Source organism: Triticum urartu, chromosome 4, assembly GCF_003073215.2.
Source record: "Triticum urartu cultivar G1812 chromosome 4, Tu2.1, whole genome shotgun sequence".
Classification (NCBI taxonomy): domain Eukaryota; kingdom Viridiplantae; phylum Streptophyta; class Magnoliopsida; order Poales; family Poaceae; genus Triticum; species Triticum urartu.
Genome location: NC_053025.1, coordinates 215647672 through 215657727, shown reverse-complemented (window position 1 = coordinate 215657727; position 10056 = coordinate 215647672).

The window sequence follows — 10056 nt, the reverse complement described above, 5'->3', positions numbered from 1 at the left end:
GCACAAAAGCCCTTTGGTGATGCCCAATAATTTCTAGAAGTAACACTTTTAACCAATCTGCCAACATTTTCGAGATCACCTTGTAGACCACATTGCAAAGATTAATTGACCTTAAAGAAATAAAAATAAAAAATAAGGTACTTTCAGGATTTTTCTGCCTTTGGAATGATCACGATCATGGTATCGTTCCATCCTTCCTGGATACTTCTAGTGTTCACCGCTTCAAGAACTTCAGTTAATTCATCACCCAACATTAACCAAAAGCGTTTATAAAAAACTGCATGCAGACCATCTGCCCCGGTGCCTTCAGATCTCCAATTCAGAACAACACTTTTTTAACTTCTTCCCTCATGAAAGCAGTTCGAAGTCTACCGTTCATTTCATTTGTCACTCTTCTATTAACCTTGTCTAGTAACTCATTTCTTGGATCTGTAACTTCTGGGGTAAAGAGCCCAGAAAAATATAATTCGATAAGGTTACTCATACCATCCAGACCCCCCCCCCACTTTGTTCCAGGATCATCAATAAGATACTTGAAGTATTCCTTTTCCCTTCTCGCACTAGCAAAATCCTGGAAAAAATTGTACTACCATCACCGTGCCGAAGCCAAGTAGCCCTACCCCACTAGAGGTACTGCAATTCCTCATGTTCGAGTAGCAGCTCGATCTTCAACAAGATTTCCTTCTGCTCAGCTACACTCTCATCAGACAGAGGCCCTCTCCTCAGATTTTCCAATTTCTCCTTTAGGTGATTTATATGCCGACATAGCGCTTTCAACTCTCCTAGATCCCATGCATGCAACTCTTGGTGAACCAATTCCATTTTCTGTGAAAATTTTCTTCCCATACCAGCCGATGTAGCTTTACTCCATGCATTGCTAATAATTAACTCCACTGTTTCCTCCTCAAGCCATCTTGCCTCAACCGACAGGCCTCCCAAATTATGGACGCCTAATAAGTATACCAGCCAATGATCATTTTTAGTACTTTGTACGTCAATAACCGCTACACACTAGTAGAAAACAGGGCTTGGTTCGGGCAGGGCAAGCCCATTAGTCCCGGTTCAGTCACAAACCGGGACCCATGGGGGCATTCGTCCCGGTTCTTTAGCCCAGGGGGCCGGCCGTGGCCTCGTGGGCATTGGTCCCGGTTCGTATGGACCCATTTGTCCCGGTTCTAGGCACAAACCGGGACCAATGAGCCTCGCTCCTGCACATACATTGGTCCCGGTTCGTGGCAAGAACCGGGACAAAAGGGGGAGCTTTAGTCCCGGTTCTAGCCACGAACCGGGACAAATGAGTTGGCTATATATACCCCGTCGCCACAGCAGAGCACTCCACAGTGCTCTGTTTTTTCTGGCCGGCGAGGAGAGGGCATTTGGGTGCTCTAGCTCACCTCCTATGCACATTAGGTGTTCGATGAAATGCCCGAGCCATGCTAGTTAAGCTTTCTCCTCTCTAAGCTCGACCTCCAAGCTCCATTTCCCCCGAGATTTGCATAGGTTTAGCGGTCCGTCACGTCCCGTCCCCGTCTTCACCGCCGTCGATCTCCCGCGCTGATCTCGTCGCCGGCACCACCGTGGTGAGCCTCTTGTTCTTATCTTCTTTATGAAAGAAAATAATTCTTACTTTAGATAGATACTTGTCTAATTTTCTAACTTTTATTATTGCTTGTTATTATATAGTGCGATGGTTTTGGTATCCGCCCCCGTTGGCCCTTGTCCTGGCTATGATTCGGATGTGGCATATATTATCTTTTTATAACTATTTGCTTTATTTATTGTTTTTGACAATTATGCCGACCAATGTGACATATATTTTATTTATGTAGGAGGTAGTTGAATCGGAAATTCCAACCGACCCTATTGTCGAGAGGTTAAATTTAGTTGAAGAAGAAAACAATTACTTGAAGGAAAAAATAAAAAAATTGAGGAGGAGAAGATGATATTGGAGTTGCATGTTGCGGATGTCGTTGATGATCCCAAGATCAAGATGGATGCAATGCGGTTGAAGATGAGAAAGATTAGAAAATATGCCATTCATACCGAGGCTTGGTATCATTATGCCGTTGGATCAATTTTTACCTTGGTTGTGATTATGATCGCATTTGTTGTTGCATTGAAATGTTTCACATAGTTTCAATGTATGGTTTAACTAGATGCTCTGGAGAGCTATATGTTGTTCAATGAGAACTATGTATGTACTTTGTTTTTAATGTGATGATGAACTTCTATTAATTTGGTCACTTATCTATTCATGAGAGCTATATGTACTAAATTGATGATGCGGCTTTGAATGGTGCATTTTGAACACGAAAAACTCGGGAGTTCAAATAAGTTTAAAAAAATGAAATCCCTTTGTAACAGACGATTTTCCATATGAAACCCTCATACTTCGAAAGAGATTGTCCGTTTTGTACACGAAGTGCATCCAGTTTTTGCCGTAACTCTCTCTGCTTTCTTGCACATGCTATGTGGATGAAATGATGATACCATGCCAACTTTCAACCTTTTCAGAGTTCATTTGAAATGCTTTTCAATTTCAGGGCCTTATAGCTCAAAATAATCAGTAAATGCATGAAAAATAACAAATGAAGTCAGAAAGGGTTGAATTTTGATGATGTGGCTTTGAATGGTGCATTTTGAACACAGAAAAACTCTGGAGTTCAAATAAGTTAAAAAAATCCCTTTGTAACAGACGAGTTTTCGTATGAAACCCTCATACTTCGAAAGAGATTGTCCGTTTTATACACGAAGTGCATCCAGTTTTTGCCGTAACCCTCTCTAATTTCTTGCACATGCTATGTGGATGAAATGATGATACCATGCAAAAAAAATTAACTAAAAAACTTTTATAAAACTCTAATAGCAAAAGGAATGAACTAAAAATCTTTTATAAACCTCTAGTATTTTTTAAACTAAAATTATATAAAATTCATGCCACTGAAATTATCAAAGTATTTTTTGTTCAAAACATGAAAAGAAGAAAGAAACAAAATAAACTTTAATAAAAAGTAGAAACAAAATTAAATAAATTAGAATTTAATAAAATAAATAAGTAGAAACAAAATAAAATAAAATAAATTTTGAATAAAATAAATAAGTAGAAACAAAATAAAATTTAATATAATAAATAAGTAGAAACAAAATAAAATAAAATAAAGAAGTAGAAACAAAATAAACTTTATAAAAGTAAAATAAATAAACTTTAATAAAAATAAATAAAAATAGCAATAGTAAGTTTTTTGTTGTAAGTAGAAACAAAATAAAATAAATAAAGCAACAAAAAAAATAAAAAAGTGCCAACTACTGGGCCACCACGACCTGAATACGACTAGAAACCCTACCAAGGGCCAGGATTCAGGCCCGTAGAAGGCCCAGTAGGCCCATCAGGCATAGCAGTGACAATTAGGCCCGTAAGCCTGCAATCGAGAGGAGCTCGAGAGGGGTGCGACAATGGGGCTTATAAACCACTCCGCGCCCCTCTCAACAAGCGAGGTGGGACTAAAGTTTTGGCCACGGGGAGCACGAGGCCTTTGGTCTCGGTTGGTGCCACCATCCGGTACGAATGCCACCATTTGGTACCAGTTGGTGCCACCAACCGGGACCAAAGGCCTCCGCTTCCCGCCCTTTGGGCTGCTGAAAAAAGACATTTGGTCCCGGTTGGTGGCACCAACTGGGACTAAAGGGGGCATTGGTACCGGTTTGTGCCATGAACCGGTACCAATGCCCTGGGTATATAAGAAAACACTTAGCAGTTTCGATGAAATCCATCACTTCTTCTCCCCCGACGCCCCTGCTCCTCCTCGTCGCCGTCGCCGCCCGACGCCCCTGCTCCACCTTGCCGTCGCCGCCACCACCGACGCTGTCAGGCTGCTCAACGTCGTCGCCGCCACCGACGCCGCCAGGCTGCTCAACGTCGTCGCTGCCGCCGCTGACGCCCTCTGCCCCAACAACGGCGTCGACCCTCGCGCCCCTGTCGGCCCCGACGCGCCGCCCCCTGTGAGCACCAACCTGCTCCCGCGCCCCTACCCGACCCCGTCGGCGCCGGTGCCGTCCCCTCCACCGTGCCCGTGGATCCGCCCCTGCGCGCGCGGTGCTATTATATTTGTAGATGTTTTTAGATGTTTTTTTTAGATGTTCTTAGATGCTATTCTTAAATGTTTTTACATGTTTTTAAGATTATTTTAGTTTATGTTTAGTTTAGTTTTAATATTAGGAAAATTTCGGATGTGTAGTTATATTTATTTAGATGTCTAGTTAATTTAGATGTTGTAATTTCTTCATAAAAATTGTGCACTTTTGTATAGAAACTTTATTTTTTTTCATATGTACGAAAATGTAGAGTGAAAAGTTTTATATATGCAGAAGTTACATTTTTAGAAAAGTTTTATATATCTAGCTAGGAAAGGAAAGAAGAAGAAAAAGAATGAGAGGAAAAAGGAAAATAAGAAGAGGAAGAAAGGAGAAGAAGAGGAGAGGAAGAAGAGGAGAAATAAATAAGAAGAGGAAAAAAGAAGAAAAAGAAGAGGAGAAGAAGAAAGGAATAGAGGAATATTCCTCTATTCCTTTCTTCTTCTCCTCTTCTTTTCTTTTTTTTTCTTCGATCTTCTCCTCTATTCCTTTCTTCTTCTCCTCTTTTTATTTCTTCTTCGTCTTCTTATTTTTTATCGGGTATGTTGTTGTCGATATACCCCGTCCCCGATAACTTCGACATGAGGGGGGGAGGGGGGGAGGGGTCGCCGAGGGTTCGAGGGGCGAGGGTCAGGAACTAGCTAGGGTAGAGGGTCGAGGGTCACCGAGGGGTCGAGGGTCGCCGAGGGTTCGAGGGTCGAGGGGTCGTCGTATGTTGTCGTTGTTGATATACCCCCTCTTGACCGTGATAACTTATACCACAGGAGCACCCCCCCCGGCCCTCTCGCTCAACCAAAACTCTCGAGGACACCCAAACCGTAAAAAAACGATGACAGTCTCCTACCCCCTCCCGCCGCGCCCCTACCCGACAAACTCTCTCGAGGCCACCCAAATTTACCAAGTTAAAAGAGTGTTGTCGTCGAGGCCACCCCAAACCCTTGAAGCATTGCCGAGGCCACCCCAAACCCTTGAAGCGTTGCCGATCGAGGCCACCCCAAACCCTAGAGAAGCAGCGTCGAGGCCACTAATTAATATGATTCCTTGTTGTAAAAATTTGCAGAAACTATGGAGCACCCCCAAGACGAAGCAACATAAGCGATTTTGGGGGACATAATCGCACACGGAACTGATGCCGTCTTCTCGTTTCTCAAGGACACCGATGGTCTGGAAGGAGATGGTGAAGAAGTAGACTACGGTGATCGAACAATGGAGGAGGAAGGACATGATCATGATGGCTCCGGTGACCCAATGCCGGTGCAAGAAGGACACCATGATGACGGCTCCGGTGACCGAACGGAGTCCGGCCAGGTATATATATATTAATTAAGCATGTGTTGACTATAGCTAGCTAATTGATGCATTAATTGTTTTTGGTATGTACACATATATTAATGAACTCTCGTCTTTCTTCTTTTTTCTAGCCCTCCGGATCGAGCACAACTTCGGTAAAGAGACGAGGCCCGAATAAAAAGTTGCACTCGGATGAAAAGTTTGAGATGGTAGAAATCGCGCGTGATGGCATGCCGATTGAACCTGTCGGTGTCAAAACCGGTGGATTTCGGGTAGGGGGTCCCGAACTGTGCGTCTAGGCAGATGGTAACAGGAGGCAGGGGACACGAAGTTTTACCCAGGTCCGGGCCCTCTTGATGGAGGTAAAACCCTATGTCCTGCTTGATTAATATTGATGATATGGGTAGTACAAGAGTAGATCTACCACGAGATCAGAGAGGCTAAACCCTAGAAGCTAGCCTATGGTATGATTGTCTATTGTCCTATGGACTAAAACCCTCCGGTTTATATAGACACCAGAAAGGGCTAGGGTTACACAAGGTCGGTTACAAAGGAGGAGATATACATATCCGTATTGCCTAGCTTGCCTTCCACGCCAAGTAGAGTCCCAACCGGACACGAGACGAAGTCTTCAATCTTGTATCTTCATAGTCTAACAGTCCAGCCGAAAGATATAGTCCGGCTGTCCGGAGACCCCCTAATCCAGGACTCCCTCAATAGCCCCTGAACTAGGCTTTCAATGACGATGGGTCCGGCGCACAGTATTGTCTTCAGCATTGCAAGGCGGGTTCCTCCTCCGAATACACCACGGAAGAATTTGAATACAAGGATAGTGTCCGACCCTGCAAAATAAGTTCCACATACCACCGCAGAGAGAATAATATTTTCGCAAATCTAATCTGCTGACACGTTTTGGCAACACTACATTGTGCCATGGCCCGGTAATTATTCGAACCGTTCCTTTAACTAGCCCCGCACATAACGCGAGACAGTTTTCTGACACATCTTGTCAAAGCAGAGATCGTGTTCCCCTAATTACGGGATTCTCATCAATATGGTCGTGGGTAACCCAACCGTGTCTAGGACTCCTAGATTATAGGCAAGTCCCAAACGGCTACGGAGAGGACGCTTGATATTCACCCTCTTTATAAAGGGACAAGGCTTTTACTTTTTTCCCTCCCGTGCTCAATCGAATCCTTCCCCCGCCTCGAGTTCTAACACCCAAAGCCCAGGTCAGGTGCTCCGGACTTTCAACCATGTCCGGATCTAGCCTTCAAGGCCGATGGATGCCCTCCTCCGTTACGGAAGAAGATATCAAGAAGTTGAGGGAGGCCAGATACCTGATCGCCGAGGTTTCACATCGGCTGCCTGGCCGAGGGCAGGTCATCCCTACTCCTGAACCCAATGAAGACGTCATGTTCATCTCCCACTTCCTCCGAGGTCTAGGCCTCACTCTGGATCCCTTCGTTAGGGGGTTGATGTTTTATTACGGGCTAGATTTCCACGATCTAGTTCCAGACTCCTTTCTCCATATCTCGGCATTTAGTGTCGTATGTGAGGCCTTCCTCCGCATTACCCCTCACTTCGGCCTGTGGCTCAAGACCTTTGATGTGAAGCCGAAGATGGTCGAGGGGCAGCATGTAGCGTGCGGAGGCGCATTAATAAGCAAGATCGCTGTAGCTCCATGGCCAAAGGGTTCCATTCCAGAGGTGTCCGGATTATGGCAACGGGAGTGGTTTTACATCACAGCTCCCAGAAGTGCCAAGTGGGCGGTTGCCCCTGCTTTCCGCTTAGGCCCTCCACCACAACTGATGTCATGGATTAGCAGAGGGCTGGGCTGGGGTCCAGCCAAGGACGTGCCTGTATTGCAGAGCTGCATTCGAGATATCTTCGAAGGAGATTTTAGTTTGATTATGGTAATGCAAGTCATGCTGGTTCGACGAATCCAGCCATGCAAATGCCGGCCCCTCCGCATGTGGGAGTTCAACCCAGAAGGACCGCGCGCTGTTCAGAATTTCCTCGGCCTGACGCATGAGGAGATGTATAAATCATTCTTCGGACCCCAGATAGAGTGTCCGGACACTACTAAGGACGTGGGCCTGAGCAGCAACCGCACCGCCGACCAAGTAAGTTATCCTCTAGCCGAACACACCGTCTTTCATTTATCATGATGTCATTATGAGAAATCGCTCTTTGACCAGGACTGTATAACAAAGGCGAAGATGATCCAGTGTTCGGCCCCCCTTCCGGAAGGCTTGGAGAATCCAGTGCTGGAAAAGATGCTCGAGCTAGCACCTTGCCCAGAGCCCTCACAGGAAGATAAAGGGGGGAATAAAGGGGGCGAAAGCGGGCCTCCATCGCTACCCATTCCGACCGAGGGAACGGGCGCCTCCGTGAGGGAGGATAACCAAGGGGAGGAATCTGACATTCTCTCACCCCGGGGGAGGAAGAGGACTACCCCTGAAGATCCGGAAACCAAGGTTTCCAAACGGGAGAAGAAGTCTCCACCAGAGGGTCCCGCCTCGGAGGGTGCTCTTGCCGCACAAAGTCCGCGCGGGGATCTGCCCTCTAACGAGTTGTAAGTAATCAAAAAGTACTTTAATAGTGAAGATATACTACTTTACTTCTGAGAAAAATAACCGAAGCATTTATCTTGCAGTTCGGATCTTAGCCCTTCTCAGCAGAGCTCGTCTTCGGGGGATCTTCTTCCGGAGATGATGGAGAGCGAAACGCCTCCCTCGGACTCCCCCGCTCAAGAAGCGGGCGACCTTGAAGTGTCGTCACGGAGGGCCTCTCTGGATCCGGTGAGGCCAGAAGATAATCCTATAGTCACCCGAAGTCCTCAGCGTCCAGCTCTTGAAGAGAGCAAACAAAAGAGTCCGACACCGTCTGGTATGCGGTCGGACGTATTGAGGGAGCTGTTGGAGCGAGCGGCCATCTCAGAAGAACACCACACGTTAATGGGTACGGTGATGGAAAGAATTTCATCTGCCGAAAGCGGATTGCATGAAGCCTTTATGAGTCTACTGATAGGCTTTGAGGTACGTGATACTTTTTGATAATACGGCACATTTTTAGGTGTGCCCTGTGTAGATAGTAGACCCCGAGACTCTGGTTGTCGCCGAGAACGGCAGCGAACAGAGGATCGTAGTCCCAGGTAGTAACCAAACCGCCTTTATGTGCAGGTGGTGGAAGCTCTAGTGGCTAGCCGGACTAATGAGTTTGCCGAACTAAAGCAGCAACTGGATGTGGCAGATGCCGACATCGAGCTTGTTAACAAGCGGCTTGACGAGGCACAGGGTAAGTAATGCTTTCTGGTGAATGTCACATAGTAAGAGCAGCATGATGCCAGCATGTTTAATATGTTGTGACTGCAGATGGAGCTGCCACCATGGAGACCCTTCGGGCGGAACTTGCCCGAGCCAAAGAACAAGCGAGGAGTAGTAGTGCGGCTGCTTTGAAGGCGGCCGAAGAGTTGAGGGCCGAGAAGGCCGCGCATTGCGAGAGCAAAGAGAAAATGGCCAAGATGGCTGTAAAGTTAAAAGACACTGCCGACCGTTGCCAGTTCCTTGAAGAAGAAAACCGAGTGAAGGTGACGGGCCTTGAAAAGGCCACGATGATGACCAAAGACACCCGCTCTGCTATGAGAGCGAAGAAGGAGGAGCTGCGTGAAGCCGGGGATATTGCGGCTGGGAAGCCCTTCATGTTGCGGAGGAAGTTTGGAGATCCACGGTATGCCCCTATGGATCGGATGTGGAGTTCGGTAGACGCATATATGGACTTGGCGGCGAGCGCTGTCGATGCGGCCAAATACTTTCAAGATCAAACAGATTGTGAAGTGGACAAGCTGTTCTGGTCGCAATTTAACGTTCCAGAGCGTCCGCTTCCATTGACTGATCAGCTAGCCAAATGGGCCGAACTCAATAGGTTGTCCGGACTCGCCATGAGGTCTGTCGTGGATCAGCTGTGGCCAGAAAAGCCGAAGCCGAACAGCTATTTCAGCTTAGTGCAGCAGTTCCTTGGTGCGGTGCCGTGCATCAATGCGATGAAGAGGTCGGCGTGCATAGAAGGCTCGTGGATGGCCCTTGCCCGTGTTAAAGCATACTGGGCGGAGATGGATGCTACCACTGTTGCGGCGCAGGGTTCGGCCATAGGCCGAGTGGCTGCCGAGCACTATTTCGAAGAGGTTCTCGAGAGTGCTCGTTTTATAGAGGCGCAGTGCTCGAAGAATATTATGTTTGAGTGACATGTATTCCCATTGTAAACACAATGTTTTTATGAAATTTATTAAGGTTGTGTTTATACTTTCGCCTGAAAGTAATATGATGCCTTCTGTGCGGCCGTTTATGTATACATGTGTATAACCTGAAAGATTGCAATCGTCGGCTTCAGCCCCCACGCATATAATGCGGAGATGTTCGCAGAAGACGCGTGTTCACACTTAACCCAACGTCTTGGCCCTATTCAAGAGGTGATAGCGCAGCAAACGAGGCAACCAGACTATAATGCTTTAACACTTTCACTTAGCAATAGGAGTTTGACGGTGGGGCTACTATATAGCCCCTGGTGGCTCCGCACTCTCCCGAATTCGGGGCACGTACATGCTTGGCCGGGAAATGTCCCTTCGTTAAGGCG